The sequence below is a fragment of the Xyrauchen texanus genome, chromosome 4, assembly GCF_025860055.1.
Source record: "Xyrauchen texanus isolate HMW12.3.18 chromosome 4, RBS_HiC_50CHRs, whole genome shotgun sequence".
In the NCBI taxonomy this organism is placed as follows: domain Eukaryota; kingdom Metazoa; phylum Chordata; class Actinopteri; order Cypriniformes; family Catostomidae; genus Xyrauchen; species Xyrauchen texanus.
This window is the reverse complement of record NC_068279.1, coordinates 17,971,716-17,992,476: the sequence shown is the minus strand read 5'-3', so window position 1 is coordinate 17,992,476 and position 20,761 is coordinate 17,971,716. Positions and strand designations below refer to the sequence as shown.

The following is a 20,761-nucleotide window of genomic DNA, read 5'->3' as shown; positions in this document are numbered from 1 at the left end:
AGTTTCATGTCTCTGTGTTCTAAGTTTCTGAGTACACTTTTATACTCTCTGTACTGATAAAAGTACTGATAAAACACTTTACTCTCTCTCTCTCTCTCTCTCTCTCTCTCTCTCTCTCTCTCTCTCAGGAGATCCATCCTTGCTGCCTGTGCCACAGATCAATAGCAAGATGATTAGCCTAAAAGCACAAGTGCCAGGAACGCATGTTACCCCTGAGACTTAATTTAAGACAACTATCTTCGAAGGAGATGGTCAAAGATACAACACTAAACCTTTCAAACTTAGCACAAATCTAAGATTGTTAAATGTGTAGAGGTGCCCTTTAATGTTGCTTGCTTTTTAAAATCTGACATCCTATGCAATTAACTTTTAAGTCAAAGCCTACAGTTATATTAGATTTGTAAAGCTTCCCTTTTCAATCTTTTTCATTGGCTTAGGACTTATGATTTGTATTCTTTTACCAGCCATGCTATCCTATTGTACAAATAGCATATGAGAAGGAAGATGCCAAAGACCATCTACCTTGTCCCTCTACTACTTTAATGCACACTCAAATATATGCTCTGTAATCTTGTATGCTCATGTACCATAAGTCTCTTAACAACAACCGCAGGGACCTTATCTAAATTATTTTAACAGATAAACATCAATAAATCTGAAAGTGGCTGGCAACTATACAGGGATTACTATTGCTTCTCCAAGATAAAATGCTGGCATGCATTTTATGTAAACAAAATCAGTTTAAGTAGACTAGTTCATTTTTAAACTTATTTTATGTGTTAAATATTAGGATGAAACCAATGCAATGGGGAAAATGCAGGGAATGATGCTGACACTGTGCTCTGAAACCTGACTTTTGCTCTGGAAGGCATTTTCAAGGTCTAGTTAAAAGTAAAGCAATTGGTTAAAATGATTATTGTTGTTTTGAGGATCAATATTGCTTTTAGGGATGGGTCAGAATGGTTGACAATAAGTAGTTTATTTTTGAGGCAGACTAGAGAGGAATCTGATCTCTGGTTTAACGATTATGTACAAAATCTAGTACTATTTAGTGGCTTGAGCGAAAACTGTTGGCACCCTTTTTTTTTTACCCTCTTTCCCCGGTACACATACTCATACCTGTTTATATTTCGATGAAAAAAACAGAGAATAATGAGTCTCATGTAATCGTGGGTTTCTTACATTTTCAGATTTTTGAATAAGCTTTTTTTTGTTACTTACAAGTGTCTTGCTCCGTGTCTCTGGAAGAGGTGCAACTTTGATGATGCTGCTGTTTCTGCATCGCAATTCCACCAATTGTGCGGTGGTGTTTGAATAAATAAAACATCATATTTAATGTACTGTAGCACCGGGACATGACACCGTTGTTTGGCAAATTCGACAAACTGTAAATGTATAAAACCCCCTGTTGAGTTCATGACATCATAGGTGGGCGGGGCTACGGACATGCCCAGACAAGTTTAGTCTTATCTAGAGTGTTCTCTTACGAGAGGTTCTCTCGTATTGCGTAAGCTAGCTTACGCTACGGGAAAGATTAATCTTTTCTGAGATATTGAAGCCAAAAAATGATCCTTAATTTTGTATCATTTGTCAACGCAGTGCAGCAACTGCAGACCTTGAGCGGGCTAGCTAGCGAGCTCATTGGTTGCTCTGCGGCAACTGCTGCAGCCTATAGACGAACTTGCGTGAACTCGCGCCCAATGAGAGGCGCCCGCGCGCTCACTGTCCCAAAGCCCGCCAGAATGGGCGTGGCTAGGGTGCATATAAGCGCAGTTCGTAGGCTGGAACCCTTCGGAGTCGAAGGGGAACAGATACGCCTCCTCACACAGGCCGTCGACCGCATAGGGCTCGAGTGGTCACCGCCCCCTGAGCAGGCTCCCAACAGACTCAACGGCTGCTTTCTTCAAAGCCGTCACCGCGCGGCGCCCGCGGCCCGGGCCGCTCCCTTCCTGCCGGAACTCCACGCCGAGCTCTCTAAATCGTGGAACGCGCCTCTCTCAGCCAGGATTCGATCCCACGTCTCCACCTCTCTCGCTTCAGTGGATGGCGCCGCCGAGAAGGGCTACTCTTCCATCCCCCCGGTCGAGGATTCGGTAGCAGCACACCTTTGCCCGCCCTCCACGAGATGGCGGTCTAAGCCAGTGCTCCCGTCTAAGGCCTGCAGAACTACTTCCGCCTGTGTTGGCCACGCCTATTCCGCCGCCGGCCAAGCCGCATCTGCTCTGCATTCCATGGCCGTCTTGCAGATCCTCCAAGCGGACCTTCTTCGGGAATGGGATGAGAAAGGCAGGCACCCAGAGGCTGTTACAGATCTAAGGAGCGCGACGGACCTCGCCCTTCGCGCCACCAAAGCTGCAGCTCAAGCCCTAGGGAAGAGCATGGCCTCGCTGACTGTAACCGAGAGACACCTGTGGCTAACGCTAGCTGACATGGGAGAAGCTGAGCGCGCCACGTTCCTCAACGCGCCGCTCTCTCCGTCCGGTCTCTTCGGTTCCACGGTAAGTGGCATTGTTGACCGTTTTTCGGAAGTCCAGAAAGCCACCCAAGCCATGAATCTCTTCCTGCCTCGCCGCGCTAGCTCCTCTGCAGGCCGCCCACGTAACCAGCCTCCTGCAGGAGCATCTTCACAGCGCCCAGCTCAACAAAGCCAGACTTCCCAGCGTCGACAGGGCGGCCGCCCCAGATCGCGCTCAGACAGCCGCCGCAGACCGCCGCCCCCCCGCGGGCCTCGGCCTAAGATTGCGCTGAAACCTGAACAACCGAAGTCCTCCTAGCTTTGTTTAAAAAAACAACGGCTCAGTCCCGCCGCGGCCGGACCACCGTCAAAGCTTCGCCCCCTGTCAGTCCCCTTCTCTCAGGCTACTACAGTGGTGAATTCAGCAGCCAACAGGCCGGTATTACTACCCGCTTGCCTGCACTCAAACGCCGTTTTCACGGCGACACAAAAAGATCTTGTAAAGAGCAAACATGTCTTATATGTAGAAAATGTGCCCACAATCCAGTGTTCACCCCTACACACAAGCATTACACTTCCCGTGTCCCTATCAGAGAGCAAACATGTCTTATGTGTAGAAAATGTGCCCACAATCCAGAGTTCACCCCTACACACAAGCATTACACTTCCCGTGTTGCTATCAGAGCACACTCACATAAAGCGGGCACAGCCCGCTCGAGTGTTAGAGTCAATAAACGCGCCCACGAGCCTGTGCGCGCGTCCCCTCTCTGCCCGCTCTGTCACACGGCCAGCAAACACCTCTCTATGTGTAAGTCCTGTGCCCGTGACTATGCTCGCGCATCACTTAACAGATGTGACTCTTTCCCCATTCATCTCAATCGGGAAGTCACTCACAGAACAGCATGTCCCTGCTGTCTGCGAGCAGTCATGCATAAGCACAATAAGCGCGCTCACACATTCTGTTCAGCCCGCTGTGTACGGCAATCAGGGCGACTCGGCCATTCACCCTCTAGTGTTACGCTTCAAAGCGTGGGAAGCTATCCCAGGGATATGCAAATGGGTGTTAAGCACAATAAAACAGGGCTATTTGCTACAGTTCGATCGCCGCCCTCCCCGCTTCAGGGCGCGGCTCGAAACTACTGTGAACACGGAAGCAGCCTGCATGCTTCATTCAGAAATAGCAAACCTTCTGTGCAAAAGGGCCATAGAGAGAGTGCCGCCTTCACTGAGCGAGTCGGGGTTTTACAGCCGTTATTTTCTTGTCCCCAAGAAAGACGGCGGCCTCAGACCAATATTAGATCTCAGGGTTTTGAACAAGGTGCTTGCAAAAAGACCGTTCAAAATGCTTACAATCAGGAAACTCCTCGCGCATGTGCGCCAGGGGACTGGTTTATTTCTCTCGATCTGAAAGATGCCTATTTTCAGATTCAGATAAATCCCCGTCACAGGCCATTCTTGAGATTCGCCTTCGACGGTCAGGTTTATCAATACACCGTCCTTCCGTTCGGCCTGTCCTTAGCACCCCGTACTTTCACGAAGTGCATGGATGTGGCGCTCGCACCCCTGCGGAGTCAGGGCTTGCGAATTCTGAACTATTTGGACGATTGGCTGATTTTGGCACAGTCACATACGGAGCTTCTGTCTCACAGGACAGTTCTCCTCAGTCATCTGAACAGTCTGGGTCTTGCAGTCAATTGGACCAAGAGCTCACTACAGCCCAGTCAGGCAATTTCCTTCCTTGGAATAGAACTAGACTCTGTGGCAATGACGGCTCGCTTATCTACACGGCGCGCGCGTCTTTTCAGATGAACAGCCTCACGCCTCTGAAAAAATTTCAGAGAGTGTTAGGTTACATGGCCTCAGCCGCAGCAGTACTTCAGCTGGGTTTACTGTGCATGCGCCCGCTTCAGCATTGGCTAAACACCCGCGCGTCTCGCCGGGCGTGGGCCACAGGCCGCCAGCCGATCAGAGTGACTCAGACCAGTATATCAGCTCTGCAGCCTTGGACGGTGGCCGAATGGTATCAGCGGGGAGTGACGATGGGAGCTGTATCTCGCCGAAAAGTCATCTCGACAGACGCGTCCAACATGGGTTGGGGCGCGGTCTGCGAGGGCTCGCCGGTTTTCGGCCTATGGTCAGTTCAGGAAAAGCTCCTTCACATAAATTGTCTGGAAATGATAGCGGTGCGCTTCCTCCCGGTCATTCAGGGTCACCACGTCCTGGTCCGTTCGGACAACAGATCTGTGGTATCCTATCTAAACCGTCAGGGCGGTGTCAGATCCAGGAACCTCTTCCATCTGACAAAACACATGCTAAATTGGTCCCAGGGCCACCTGCGCTCGCTGAGGGCGACGCACGTGCCAGGCCACCTGAACGACGGCCCAGACAGACTGTCCAGAGACAATGTTCCCCCAGGGGAATGGTCCCTGCACGCTCAAACAGTCCAGAAATTATGGCAAATATTCGGCAGAGCAGAGATAGACCTCTTCGCGTCAGAAGAGAACTCTCACTGCCCAGTATTTTTCTCGAAAAGCGAGGACGCGCTGGCCCAGGACTGGCCCAACCGCCCGCTTTACGCCTTCCCTCCCGTCTCGCTATTGCCACAGGTAATGCAGAGGATCAGGGAAATGCGTCACTCGGTGCTCCTCATAGCCCCGTGCTGGGAGAATCAGACATGGTTCCCGTAGCTTACGCAGCTGTCACTGACAGCCCCGTGGCCCATCCCAGTGAGAGCAGATCTCCTCTCTCAAGTTCGCGGCATGATCTGGCATCCCCACCCAGAGCGCTGGGCGCTGCACGCGTGGGTGATCAACGACTACCCGTCGCTTTGCCAGAAGGAGTAATGAACACTATCATACACGCTAGAGCCCCTTCCACGAGAAGACTCTATGCGTCCAAATGGTCGGTGTATTCAAAATGGTGCACCGACAGAGACCTGGACCCATGGACATGTGGGGTGTCGTCACTGCTCGTGTTTTTACAAGAGCTGTTGGATAAGGGCAGATCCCCATCCACGCTCAAAGTGTACGTGGCGGCCGTCGCGGCATTCGCCGAACCCCTGCACGGCCAGTCGCGGGGAAAAAACGAGCTGGTCATCCGCTTCCTCAGGGGAGCTAGAAGGATGAACCCCCCACGCCCCCCATCGGTTCCTATCTGGGATCTTTCTGTAGTTCTCGAAGCTATGAAAGCCCCCCTTTCGAACCGCTTGAATCCGTGGATTTGAAATACCTTTCACTCAAAACAGTTTTTCTGACTGCCCTGTCATCAGTTAAACGTGTGGGAGACCTTCACGCGCTGTCTGTCAGCGCTGCGTGTCTTGAGTTTGGACCAAGTGACTCTAAGGTCATTTTAAAGCCTAGACACGGCTATGTCCCCAAGGTGATCGGTACTCCTTTCAGAGCACAGATTATTTCCCTATCGGCTCTGCCAGCATCTGATAGCGAACGCGACACAAATCTCCTTTGCCCAGTCAGAGCACTGAGATTGTATACTGCGTGCTCCGCCTCTTTCAAACGTGCTGAGCAGCTTTTCGTTTCGTTCGGAGGGCGTACCAAGGGTCTCGCCACTTCGAAACAGACACTGTCTAGATGGATAGTGGACGCTATTGCTGCCGCGTATGCATCGATAGACCTGCCATGCCCGACCTGCCATGCCCTCTATTAGGGCTCACTCCACCAGAGGCATGGCCTCCTCGTGGGCATGGTCCAGCGGGATTTCCATTCAGGACATATGTGTGGCAGCGGGCTGGGCTTCCCCCTCCACCTTTGTCAGATTTTACAATCTGGAAGTGCCCGCTCTGCAGGCAAAACTACTAGCGGTTTAATATGCTACAGCTCCCCTGGTGAGCTGCACTAATGGGACACATTCCACACAGACCGGCACCGCCGCTCTGTTTTTCCCTTCCCACTATGTGCTTATGTATCACACACACACTGACCCGCACTCTTGCTGGCCAAATATTATTTCCCCACTCACAAGGGCTCCCCCGGGTCCCCCCACCCCCCTGGGGCTCATGCAGTGGATGCTTGGCGCGCACGGCGTTGACAATGGGTTCCCGTAGCGTAAGCTAGCTTACGCAATACGAGAGAACCTCTCGTAAGAGAACGTCTCGGTTACCTACATAACCTCGGTTCTCTCTAGATGAGGGAACGAGTATTGCGTAGCTGGCCGTGCTCGCGCCACGAGCGATTTTCGCTTCATTCAATGAAAACGTCTCGGGTTATGACTATAACCCTTGTTCCCTGAGAAGGGAACGAGACACTGAGTCGTTGAAAACGACACTTTGGGGAACGCTCCTTAGCGTGCGCCTCTGAATTATGAATGAAACTATTCCAATCTTGATTGGTGTTGCGTCATGACGTAACATGTGACGGCATAACCGGATGCATAAAAGTGACACCGGCACACAAACACATTAGCCTAGCGATGAAGCAAGCCACTCTCAGGCATTGAGGGGCGTGGCAGGACGACGCAGTGTCTCGTTCCTTCTTATAGTCATAACCCGAGAAGTTCCGTTCCGAGGGAACTCGCACTGCGTCGTTGAAAACGACTCTTTGGGTAACGAATGCCCACTAGGCCACGCACCGAAAAAAGGCCTGCCCTAGAGTGAAACTGAACTCAGGCACTCAGCTAGGACGAGAGCACACGTGCGCCAGGCATACCAGGGAGATGCAGACTATAGAACCTGATGAAAGTGTGCGGGGTAGCCCAACCGGCTGCCTCACAGATCTCCTGGAGGGGTACTCCTGATAAGCGAGCCCTAGAGGACGCCATGCCTCTAGTTGAATGAGCCCTTATGGCCAAAGGTGAAGGCAAATTGCGCACCTTGTAGGCCGAGATAATAGCCTGAACATTCCAATTACTAATGGTTTGTTTCGAGGCAGGGAGCCCCTTCTTAAGTGACCCAAAACACACTAACAGTTGGTCCGACCTCCTCCAAGAAGAGGACCTCTCGAGGTAAACGCTCAAAGCTCTGACAGGGCAGAGCAAATGGAGCCTCTCTTCTTCTGCCGACACATGAGGTGGAGGATGAAAAGCCTGCAGGACTGTAGACCGTGCCGTGTTAGAAGGCACCTTAGGCACATAGCCAGGTCTCGGGTGCAAAATGGCTTTAACTCCGCCAGGGGCGAACACCAAGCAAGCTGGTGTTACTGCCAGGGCTTGAAGATCTCCCACCCTCTTTAGAGAGGTAATAGCTAAGAGAAAAGCCATCTTGAACATCAGGTCCTTGGGCGAAGCCGACTGAAGGGGTTCGAAGGGGGCCAGGGATAACCCTTCGAGAACCACCGCCAGGTCCCAGGCAGGAACCCTGGACCTGGTTGTCGGTCTCATCCTCCATGTACCATGGAGAAAACGAATGACCAGCTGGTGCCTCCCCAGAGGCCCATCACTCAGTGGTGCATGGAAAGCCGAAATGGCCGCCACGTACACCTTAAGTGTGGAAGGGGAGAGACCCGCAGAGAAACGATCTTGAAGAAACTGCAGAACTGAAGCCACCGGGCAGTTGACTGGATCTACTTCATGTTCTCTACACCAAGTGGAGAACACATTCCACTTGAGGCCATATAATCTCCTAGTAGACGGAGCCCTAGAGTTAAGTATGGTTTCAACCACCCCCGCTGATAGACCAGCATTTAGGTACTGAACCCCCTCAGGGGCCAGACCCACAGTTTCCACAGCTCTGGACGAGGGTGGAAAACTGTGCCCCCTGCCTGAGACAACAAATCCCTCCTCAGAGGAATCTGCCATGGCGGAGCTATCAGGAGTGAAATTATGTCTGAGAACCATACTCGGGCCGGCCACATCGGGCAACCAGAAGTAGACTGATGCCCTCTTGGCGGACCCTTTCCAGGACTCCCGGGAGCAGAGCGATTGGGGGAAATGCATACAGGTGAAGCCTCGGCCAAGCCTGTACCATGGCGTCCAACCCCAGTGGGGCTGGATGTGAGAGGGAGAACCAAAGTGGACAGTGGGACGTCTCTCGAGACGCGAATAGATCCACTTCCGATGGTCCAAATTTGTCCCAAATCAACTTCACCACCTCTGGATGAAGTCTCCATTCCCTGAGCCTCAGCCCCTGCCTCGACAGGATGTCTGCTCCCTGATTCTGAACCCCCGGAATATACATTGCTCTGATAGACAGTATTTTCCCTTGGGACCAAAGAATTATTTGATGCACCAGTCTGCACAGAGGGCGCGATCTGAGTCCCCCTTGTCGGTTTAGATAAGCTACCACTGATGTATTGTCCGAACGTACTAGGACATGGTAACCTTTGATGTCTGAAAGGAAGCTCCTCAGAGCCCTGAACACAGCCAACATCTCTAGACAGTTTATGTGCCAAGAATGATGATGGTCCTGCCACAGACCCCTGGCAAAACGGCCGTCCATGACCGCGCCCCAGCCAGTGAGGGAGGCATCTGTCGAAATGGTTTTCCGGCGACATGACGCTCCCAACACTGGTCCTTGGGACAGGAACCAAGGTTTCTTCCATATTAGCAGAGAACGAAGGCATCTGCGCGTTAATGTGATTATACGAAATGGATTCCCCTTGGGGGAAAACCCCTTGGCTTTCAGCCACCACTGGAGGGGCCTCATGTGTAGAAGGCTCAAAGGTATAATGTTGGATGCCGCTGCCATGAGGCCCAGCAGTCTTTGAAATCGCTTTACAGTGATGGCCTGGCCTAGCTTTAACCCGGACACCATCGCCATAAGGGTCTCGATGCGTGCAGGAGACATGCATGCCTGCATCATAACCGAGTTCCACAAAACACCCAGAAACGTTGTGCACTGGGATGGTTGTAACACACTCTTTTCTGTGTTGAGTCTCAACCCCAAATTTCGAATGTGGCAAAGGACGACATTTCGATGCCGAACCGCCATTTCTCGAGAATGGGCCAGAATGAGCCAGTCGTCGATATAATTGAGTATGCGGATGCCCTGAAGTCTCAGTGGAGCAAGAGCTGCATCCATACATTTGGTGAACGTGCGGGGAGATAGTGCTAGTCCGAATGGAAGACCCCGATATTGGTAAGCTTCACCCAAAGCTGAACCTCAGGAACCTCCTGTGACATGGAAGGATGGATACATGAAAATAGGCGTCTTTTAGATCTATCGTGACAAACCAGTCCTCGGATCTGATCTGACTCACGATGACAGGAATAGTAAGCATTTTGAACCTGAACCTCCTCAGAGACCGGTTCAAAACTCTGAGATCTAAAATCGGCCTCAACCCCCATCCTTTTTGGAACTATAAAGTACCGGCTGTAAAGACCGGACTCCCTGTCTGAATGAGGAACACGTTCTATGGCCCCCTTCAGCAGCAGAGATTGCACTTCTTGTTCCATCACCTGAGCCTGCTCCGGAACCACTGTAGTCTGCACCACCCCAGAGAATTTGGGGGGGCGGTGCTCGAACTGCAGTCTGTACCCTGATTTTATTATATGCAGGACCCATGCAGATATGTTGGGAAGATGATTCCATGCCTCTACAAAATCTACTAAGGGAACCAGCCTCTCGAGCACTGTTCTCGACTTTCTGAAGCGGAACACCGGCAAGATTTAGTCGACACAGTTCTCGTGACCACAATTGATGTGTGTTTTTTATTTTTTGACACGAACGGCACAGTGTGCATTCACTGGAAATTGATGTGGCCCGAAGCGTCAGAGACGGCGGGAAACCGACACCGATTCCCTGAGGACTCCGCTGCGAGAACAACCTCGGTTGCTCTGCAGCGGGGGGGACAGCCCTCCGAGGTTCTACCACCCTGGTTAGGACCTCTTTCCCGAAGCCCTCCTAGCCTTAAGGACGTCCTCAGGTCGCCCCTCTGGCTGGAGGGCTTCCGCTGGGAGCGTTTCCTCTGTTGCCAAGCTCCTGGAGGAGGGGCTCTAGAGGAAACGCTCTCCTTTTGCTCTGTGCGGTGCGAGGAGCAGACTGAAGGCTGGGGCTGATCTGCTTGCCCCACCCTACTTGATTTAGACTTTGCCCTACGGGGGAGGAACTGCTTGAACGCCGCAGATTGTTTCCTCGCCTCCTGAAACCTGTCGACGACCGATGTAACGGCGTCGCCGAACAGGCCAGAGGGCGAGAGCGGAGCATCAAGCAGAAAAGCTTTATCTTTTTCTTTTATGCCCGACAAATTTAGCCACAGATGCCTCTCCGTGGCCACCATAGCTGCCATAGAGCGGCCAATAGACAGATAGACAGAGAGACAGATCTGTGGCTCTGCGCAACTCTGCGATATCTTCGGGAGTTGGCCCCTCCCCCTCGTCTAAATCTTTTTGGAGGTCGGCCTGGTACGCCTGCAAAATCGCCATTGAGTGCAGGCATGAACCAGCCCGACCTGCCGCCATGTAAGCCCTGCTTATTAATGCAGATGTATCTCTGCAGGGCTTACTAGGCAGCGCCGGGGTTTTAAGGGAAGATGCCGACTCAGGAGAGAGGTAACCGGCTAAAGCCTCCTCCACACCAGGCATCTTCCCATAGCCCATATCTCGTGCCCCAAAAACATCGCTGTAATCAACCACACTGGGGCTGGAGACATGGGACGAATGTGGTTTATCCCACGATCTCGAGATGTCTTTGTGGAGATCAGGGAAAAACGGCAAACCCCGGCGCTGGGGTTGTGATGTGTGCTGCAGGAAACGCTCGTCTAATTTGCTTCCGACCAGCGTTCCCTGCTCATTTTGTGGCCAGCTAATGTTAAGTCTGGCCACGGCACGCGTCACAACCTCAACCAGCTCCTCATAAGCGTGGCCGAGAACAGGCGTGCTTGACTCACGGTCGTCCGTATCAATGCTGAGCATATCCACTTCCTCGGAAGCAGAGAGCTCAAGCATTGGGACCTGATCGTGGGCAGAAGAAGCCGCGACGCGGGCTTCTGCACCACTCACAGTAGGCACGGGATCCTCAAACGAAGAATGAGAAAGTGCCGTAGCAGTCTCATTCTCATCTGCAAGATCCCGCTGCGAACCCCACGATCCCAACCGCCGCGCTGCCTCAACAGACGCGGGACCAGATCCGTGGGGAACGCAAGCCTGACCGTGCTCATCAAAGCACGCCAACCGGGAGTGCAGCACTCTCATGGTTAGTGCTTCACAACTTTCACAGGCAGATCCCTCGAGAGCTGCCTGTGTGTGCTGCGCTCCCAAACAGTTCACACATAAAGCATGCGTGTCCCTACCCGTAATGAAATGAGGGCAGGGGTGCACGCACTTCTTGAACTGCTCGGTGGCCATAAAATTTTTAAATCAGACAAACAACACCAAATAAGACGAACAATAGACATAGAGCGCTTGCTGAAGAGCGAAAGCTAATGTGTTTGTGTGCCGGCGTCACTTTTATGCATCCGGTTATGCCGTCACATGTTACGTCATGACGCAACACCAATCAAGATTGGAATAGTTTCATTCATAATTCAGAGGCGCACGCTAAGGAGCGTTCCCCAAAGAGTCGTTTTCAACGATGCAGTGCGAGTTCCCGCGGAAGGGAACCAGGGTTCCAGCCTACGAACTGCGCTTATATGCACCCTAGCCACGCCCATTCTGGCGGGCTTTGGGACAGTGAGCGCGCGGGCGCCTCTCATTGGGCGCGAGTTCACGCAAGTTCGTCTATAGGCTGCAGCAGTTGCCGCAGAGCAACCAATGAGCTCGCTAGCTAGCCCGCTCAAGGTCTGCAGTTGCTGCACTGCGTTGACAAATGATACAAAATTAAGGATAATTTTTTGGCTTCAATATCTCAGAAAAGATTAATCTTTCCCGTAGCGTAAGCTAGCTTACGCAATACTCGTTCCCTCATCTAGACAGAACCGAGGTTACGTAGGTAACTGAGACGTTCTATTGTTGCAATGAGACAGATCATGCAGTTTGTTTGGATGTATGTGCGTTTTTGACTATGTAAGTTCACTTTAATATGCTTCTAAGTTATATACATGCATATTCCATTCAAGCAGTATAAGATTTGTTTAGTTTATAGAATATATTGTTCATTGTTATCCTTTATATGATTTCAGAGACCACATTCAATTACATACAAACAGATAAAGTGAAACAAATTACCTTTGGAATTTATTAAAATAAATCAATGCTTGGAACAGAGGCTGTCGTGGAACTCTTCTTCTTTGTTTCCTGATATAAACCTTCTGACCGAGGTTGAAGATAATTAGTTAACACACCAGTGCATCTACACACACAGCATCTATTACAGTAATGCTACGATCTACTTGCCGTTTGCCATCAATCTCCTCGCCTATGTAATGTAGATTTGTTGCTCTGTTGTACTGTGAGTGCTCAGCTCCACCTCTCCAGGGAGGAGACTGTTACTGCAGCTCTCAATTTTGCACTGCTTGGTTTTAATTACTCTATAATGTGCCAACAGTAGGTGAAAGTCTTGTGTGCAGTTCCGAATAACATAGCAGTATCAATTACAATAAACAACATATTTACACAACACAATTTACATAACAAATGTACACTTTTACGTGCTTCCCGTTTCAGTTTTTGCCTGTATGCGGGCAGAAGCAGAACGGAAGTGTGGTCTGATTTGCCAAATGGTTGGCGGGGGAGGGATTTGTAGCCATCCCGGAAAGGAGAATAGCAGTGGTCCAAGACCCGGCCTCCTCGTGTGTTGAAGCTGATATGTTGGTGGTATTTTGGTGCTATTGTTTTAAAATTGGCTTTGTTGAAGTCCCCGGCAACAATGAACGCAGCCTCAGGGTACAGTTCCCTGAGTGCCTGGTCTGTGTCGGCTTGCGGGGGGATGTACACAGCTGTGATAATGACCGCTGTGAATTCCCTCGGTAGCCAGAATGGTCGACACAGAAGCATGAGATATTCAAGATCAGGACAGCAGAAAGACCTGATAAAATGTACGTTCCTCTGATCACACCAGGATTTGTTGATCATAAAACATACACCACCACCTCTGCTTTTACCTGAGAGGTCTTTCGCTCTGTCCGCTCGGTGCACGGAGAACCCCGTGGGTTCGATGGCCGAGTCTGGAATCTCCGCAGCCAGCCAGGTTTCTGTAAGGCATATAAGGCAGCAGTCCCTCGTCTCTCGTTGGAAAGAGATCCGTGCTCTCAGCTCGCAGAGCTTGTTGTCCAGAGACTGAACATTTGCAAGTAGAAACTGGGTAGCGGGGGTCGATTTGCGCGACGTCTTACTCTGATGAGAACGCCGGCTCTTTTTCCCCTTTTCCTTCTACGTTTCCGCGGCCGGGCAGCCCAGACAAAGGGCTCCGCTGGCGTGTTTGTAAACAGCGGGTCGGTGTCGAGGAATTTGAAGTCCGGTTTTTGGTGTGTAATTGGCGAACCAATTTACAAAAGCGTTTGTCTGTCGTACACAATAAGGCAGACAACAACCAAGACAAAAAAAAACACAAAACTGTAAACAAAACAAACAATAAACTGCAGTGTTTTGACGGAGCCCGCGACGCAGCAGCCATACTCTGCGCCATCTTGACCAACAAGAGCACTGACCTATCTGTGCACCTCTGTGGGTCTTCAGCCCGGGAAGAACACCAATTCGCGAACAAGTGTCACTTCAGGGTGTAAAGTTGCCTGGTAGAGGGGGCTCTGTCTTGGCTGATCGTGTCTACGACGGCAGGTGGTAGACCAGCTAGATCTTCCACGTCCCGTCAGGGGCTAGACGTGGAGGTTCCAGAGGTCTGGGTGCAGATGCCAGAGTGTTCCCCCTCCCTGAGAAAGAAGGTCTTTCCTCAGGGGAATTCGCCATGGAGGGGCTGTCGCGAGGAGTACGAGGTCCAAGAACCAGGCCCGGGTGGGCCAGTAGGGAGCAACTAGGGCGACTTGTTCCTCATCCTCCCTGACCTTGGACAGCACCTGTGCAAGAAGGATCACTGGGGGAAATGCGTACTTGCGCATCCCCGAGGGCCAGCTGTGTGCCAGGGCATCTGCCCCGAGGGGAGCCTCTGTTCAGGCATACCAGAGCGTGCAGTGGGAGGTCTCTCGGGAGGCAAACAGGTTTACCTGGGCCTTGCCGAATCGTTCCCAAATCAGCTGGACCGAATGGGGGTGAAGCCTCCACTCTCCACCGGGCCAGCTTTGTTGTGACAGCGCATCCGCTACCACATTGAGGTCGCCAGGGATGTGAGTGTCGTGCCGCGAGTTGTTGCTGGCTCCAAAGGAGGAGACGACGGGCGAGTCGCGTCATGTGGCGGGAGCTTACGCCACCTTGGCGTTTTATGTACGCTACCGCGGTGGTGCTGTCTGACCTTACTAGGACATGTTTGTCTCCAACTAATGGGAGAAACTTCCGCAGGGCAAAGAAAACAGTCAGCAACTCTAGGCAATTGATGTGCCTGTGCAGTGGGGCCCCTTTCCAATGGCCTGCGGCTGCGTGCCAGTTGCACATGGCGCCCCAGCCCGATCTGGAGGTGTCGGTCATGACCAGGGTGCGTCGGGAACACATGCTGCAAGGGCACTCCTGCTGCAAAAAGTAGAGGTCTGTCCAGGGTTTTAATGTTTGGCGGCAGGCGAGGGTGACCATCACCTGGTGTGTGCCGTGGCGCCATGCTCGTCTCAGGACTCGAGTCTGAAGGCAGTGCTGAAGCGGTCTCATATGCATCAACCCCAGTGGCGCGACAACCGCGGAGGATGCCATATGCCCCAGGAGCCTCTGGAAAAGTTTTAAAGGGACCGTTGTGCCTGGCCTAAAGGTGGCAAGGCATTACAGCACTGACTGCGCACTTTCGTTGGTGAAACGTGCTAACGTTGAGACTGAGTCTAACTCCATGCCGAGAAAAGAGATGCTCTGAACCGAGGCGAGCTTGCTCTTTTCCCGGTTGACCTGAAGCCCCAAACGGCTGAGGTGCCTGAGCAGCTGGTCTCTCTGAGTGCATAGTAACCCACGGGAGTGGGCCAGAATGAGCCAGTCGTCGAGGTAATTGAGTATGCGGATGCCGGCTTCTCGGAGCGGGGCAAGGGCTGCCTCTGCGACTTTCGTGAAGCCACGAGGGGACAGAGACATTGTACTGATATGCCTGGCCGTTGAACGCAAACCGTAGGAAGGGTCGATGTGAATTGAGACGTGAAAGTACGCATCCTTCAGGTCTACCGCTGCTAAACAATCTAGATGCCGGACGCAAGTTAAGATGTGTTTTTGCGTGAGAATTTGGAACGGGAGTTTGTGCAAGGCCCGGTTGAAAACTCGCAAGTCCAAGATCGGTTGTAAGCCGCTGCCTTTCTTGTTCTTGGCCGTTCCGCCGTCGAGGGTAGCGAGATCGGATGAGAGAAAGGCTTTGTGACGTGTGGAGAGGGGTGCCCTCCATGCAGATATCAGCTCATCATGCACTTCCGGGAAAAACGGGACCGGGGGGGTTGGCTGTGAGCGGCGCGGTAGCCCCAGGAACCAGTCATCCAACCGCAATGCTGTGGGGAGGACGGAGGGTTCCAGTCCAACCCCACGCTAACGGCGGCGGACCGGGCAAGCATATCGGACATCTGCGCGTCAGCCAAAGCCTGGGCATGCTGGCCTGAAGGTGGCAGCCCAGGGGAGTCATCAGCGGTGAGCTCATCCACCTCGAGCTCTAGAAGATAGGCAGGCTGGCTGTAAGGCGAGCCGCTGTTGCCTAGATGAGATGCAGGTTGGCGCTGTATTGGCGGCACAAGGGTGACCTACACAATATTAGGTAATTTAATGTTGTGGCTGATTGGTGTATATATATATATATATATATATATATATATATTGTAAAACTCTCTCTCTGCAAGGACAACAGGAAACAGGTCTCCAGGATACGGTAAACTTTTAATTATTTTCTTTTCACACTACTTTACAGACACTACGTATAAATGGCAAAACACTGGGTCTGCTTGTCGGTCACTCTCTCCTCCTCTGTGGCTGCTGGCATTTTAACCGCTCTCCTCACTCTACTGCAATTAGAGACAGGTGTTAGACATAATTTGGCCCAGGTGTGAGCGCCCTTACCGCTTCTCTCTCCCGGACGGGCGCTTGACCACGCCCCCGCTGCCACATACCCCCACCGCCCGACTCAGGCCGGGGCGTCATCCGGCCTGCCTACCACCCCCCCCCCATTTCTGGAGAGGAAGTCGGCGGCAGCCATCTGCACCCCCGGTCTGTGGACCACCTTGAACTTAAAAGGCTGGAGAGCCAGATACCAACGGGTGATCCGGGCGTTAGTATCCTTCATGCGGTGGAGCCACTGGAGTGGGGCATGATCCGAACAGAGGGTGAAGGCCCGCCCCAGCAGGTAGTATCGGAGGGTGAGGACCGCCCACTTGATGGCCAGACACTCCTTTTCCACGGTGCTGTACTTAGTCTCCCTTAAGGAGAGCTTCCGGCTAATGTACAGCACCGGGCGCTCCTCCCTCCACCACCTGCGAGAGTACGGCCCCCAGCCCTCTGTCTGAAGCGTCCGTCTGCAATAGAAAAGGGAGAGAAAAGTCAGGTGCATGCAAAAGCGGCCCCCACAAAGTGCAGCTTTAATCTGCGTAAACGCCTGTTGGCACTGCTCCGACCATTGGACCGGATCTGGAGCCCCCTTTTTAGTGAGGTCAGTCAGCGGGCTGGTGACGTCCGAATAATTAGGCACAAATCTTCTGTAATAGCCAGCCAGCCCCAGGAACTGCCTCACCCCCTTTCTGGTCTTAGGTCTAGGGCAAGTCGCAATCGCCGCGGTCTTATCAATTTGGGAACGCACCTGGCCATGACCCAAGTGGAACCCCAGATACCGTACCTCCACACGCCCAACCGCGCACTTCTTAGGGTTTGCTGTGAGCCCCGCCCGCCGCAGCGATCTCAGGACGGCCCTCAGATGTTGCATGTGCCGCTGCCAATCATTGCTATAGATGATAATGTCATCTAAATAGGCAGCGGCGTACGCGGTATGCGGTCTGAGGATCCGATCCATGAGTCGCTGGAACGTGGCTGGTGCCCCAAACAAACCGAAAGGAAGCGTCACAAATTGGTGTAATCCAAACGGCGTGGTGAAGGCTGTTTTCTCGCGGGACATTGGTGTCAAGGGGATCTGCCAATAACCCTTTGTTAAATCCAGGGTCGAGTAAAATCGAGCAGTACCTAACCGATCGAGCAGTTCATCAACACGGGGCATTGGGTACGCGTCAAATTTAGACACCGCGTTGACTTTTCTGTAATCCACACAGAACCGAACCGACCCATCACTCTTGGGAACAAGAACAACCGGGCTGGACCAATCACTGTGGGATTCCTCTATTACGCCCATATCAAGCATTGCATCTAATTCTTCCCGAACGATTTTCTTTCTATGTTCGGGTAAGCGATAGGGCGGCAACGCACCACCGCGCCCGGCTCGGTCTCGATGTGGTGCTGTATGAGGTTTGTACGGCCCGGAGAGGGAAAACACGTCCGCAAACTCTTTTTGTAACTCAGAAACCTCTGTGAGCTGCCGCGGTGAGAGTTGGTCTCCACAAGTGACCGGAGTGTTGAGATTGTAGTCTTTGTTTATCTCCGGTCCGAGCTCCGCCCTCTCCGGAACTACCGTGGCCAACGTCACAGAGGCCGCCTCCTCCCTCCATAATTTCAGGAGGTTGAGGTGATAAATTTGACGCGCGCCCCTCTATCGGTACGTACAACCTCATAATCGAGATCCCCACTCGTCGTGTGACCTCAAAGGGTCCTTGCCACTTAGCGAGTAATTTAGAGCTCGATGTTGGGAGTAATACGAGTACCTTGTCTCCCGGTGCAAATTCCCGTAGCCTAGCACCCCTGTCATACAGCCGGCGTTGGCGTTCTTGAGCTTGGAGCAAATTCTCCTGTGTTAGTCGCCCCAGTGTGTGGAGTTTTGCTCTAAGATCAAGAACGAATTGAATTTCATTTTTACTGTTAGAAGGTCCCTCCTCCCATGCTTCGCGGATGACGTCAAGGACACCGCGGGGGCGTCGCCCGTACAGCAGCTCAAACGGGGAGAACCCGGTGGAGGCTTGCGGGACCTCTCGTACCGCAAACAACAGGGGGTCTAGCCACTTATCCCAATTTCTAGCATCATCGTGTACGAATTTACGAATCATGTTCTTGAGCGTTTTATTAAAGCGTTCCACTAGGCCATCTGTCTGAGGATGGTAAACGCTAGTGCGAATCGATTTGATGCCCAAGAGCTCGTAAAGTTCGCGAAGTGTTCGTGACATAAAAGTTGTGCCTTGATCGGTGAGGATTTCTTTCGGAATCCCCACCCGGGAGATTATCTTGAAGAGTGCCCCTGCAACACTGCGTGCGGAGATGTTGCTCAGAGGCACTGCTTCCGGATACCGCGTCGCGTAATCCACTAGGACTAACACGAAGCGATGTCCGCGTGCTGACCGTTCTAATGGCCCGACGAGGTCCATCCCAATTCTTTCGAAGGGGACCTCGATTAATGGTAGAGGGCGCAATGGCGCTTTCGGGGTGGCCGGTGGGTTTACCAGCTGACATTCACGGCACGCCGCACACCACCTGCGGACGTCACCGCCAATGCCCGGCCAATAGAAACGGGCTATTAGACGGAGAAGTGTTTTCCGTTCCCCTAGGTGACCGGCCATAGGATTATAGTGAGCCGCCTGGAAAACCATTTCCCGACGGCTCCGTGGAATCAATAATTGTGTTACTTCCTCCTTTGTTTGGGCGTCCTGCGTCACCCTGTATAAGCGATCATTGATCAGCGAAAAATACGGATATGAAACGGCGACACCCGGCCGGAGTTGTTGACCATCGATTACTCTCACTTGGTCAAAGGCGTGCTTAAGGGTATCATCCCGCGACTGCTCCAAGGGAAAGTCCCCCTCCGGGAATTCCCGGAGAGGAGGGGCGTCCACCTCGCCCCTTCCCACGTCACTCGGAGCAGCAGAGGACGGCCCCGGCTCCGCCTCCCCCGCCAAAGCATCGCACATCACACACCCCTTCACTTTCACGCAGGACCCATCCGCACAAACTCCCTCCAATAATTTTCTAAAATTCGGCCAATCCGTACCCAAAATTAGCGGATGGGTGAGGCGGGGACTAACCGCTGCCTCTATACTATGTTTTTCTCCCCTGAATTTGATCGCCAGAGTCACCACGGGATATTTGTGAATATCCCCGTGCACACACCTTACCCTCACCAGTTTAGCTGAGCCCAAAGCCCCGGGTTGAACCAAGCGTTGGTGGATGGTGGTCTGGTTACAGCCGGTATCCAACAAAGCTTGGTATGTACCCCCCTGGATTCTTACCGAATCCGTACGCTCCAGCCCGATCGGGGGCAGTCTGTGGAACATCGGAGACCCGTACCACTGCCCCTATTTCCATCAGCGGACACTGATCCCGGAAGTGGTCCGGGTCTCCGCACCTCCAGCAGACCGGCCCAGGCGCTGCGGCCGCACCCGAGCTGGCGGGTGCCCCCACCTGAGGAGGAGAGCGGCTGAAGGATGGGGAAGGGCTTGGCGGGTGTTCCCAAGGCCGGGGAGCTGGGCGCGCAAACGCTCCGCGCCTGCGGGGGGCAGGAACGGACCCTGGGGAGAGAGCAGAGTGAGAGGGAAGAGGGGAGGGAAAAAAAACAGGGGAAGACACAGGGGAAGGGGAGACAGACAGAGAGGGCTCATCCGCCCTAGGAATCGCCGCCATGTGGTCCTCCGCGAGTTGGACGGCTTCCTCCAGCGACGCCGGGCGGTGGCACTGGACCCACTCGGCCGTCTTCCGGGGCAGACGTTGAACAAACTGCTCCAGTACCACCTGGTCGATTAGTTCCTCGACGCCGCGGTCCCTCGAGAGCAGCCACCTCCGACAGGCATCACGGAGCCGCTGAGCGAACGCAAACGGGCGGTCGGACTTTTCGAGCTTCAGGGCCCGGAAGAGCTGGCGACTTTCCTCCGGGCTCCGACCAACCCGTTGCAGGATGGCTTTTCTCAGGTCGTGGTAGGCCAGGAGGCTTGTTGCCGGCAGTTGTTGTGCCGCGAGCTGTGCTTCCCCGGACAGGAGAGGGACTAAACGGGCTGCCCACTGGTCTTGGGGCCACCCCCAAATTTCCGCCGTTCTCTCGAAGAGGTCTATGAACGCCTCTGGGTCGTCCGCCGGCCCCATCTTCTGTAACGCGGGTGGGGGCAATGTGGCGCGGGTGTCCGGGGTCGCGGCTGCGGCTGGAGCGGCCTCCTGGCTGAGGAGGCTCCGGATGGCGTGCCGGTCCTCTGCTTGAGCCCGCATGATTTCAAAGAAGCGACGATCCTGGTCTTGCCGGAGCTCAAGCAGGGATTGTTGGTGGCTCTGATGGAGTGTAGCGAGGGACTGGAGGACTTCCGCCAGCTGGGAGGACTCTACGGGGCGATTCTGTTCCATCCTTGGAAG

General features: G+C 53.0%; 1 protein-coding gene across 1 annotated transcript in view; it reads right to left on the bottom strand.

The window, feature by feature from the left end:
* Window positions 1-20,761, bottom strand: part of LOC127635637 (netrin receptor UNC5D-like) — a 246,688-nt gene that overhangs the window by 54,450 nt on the left and 171,477 nt on the right. The gene's annotated exons all lie outside the window — the stretch shown is intronic.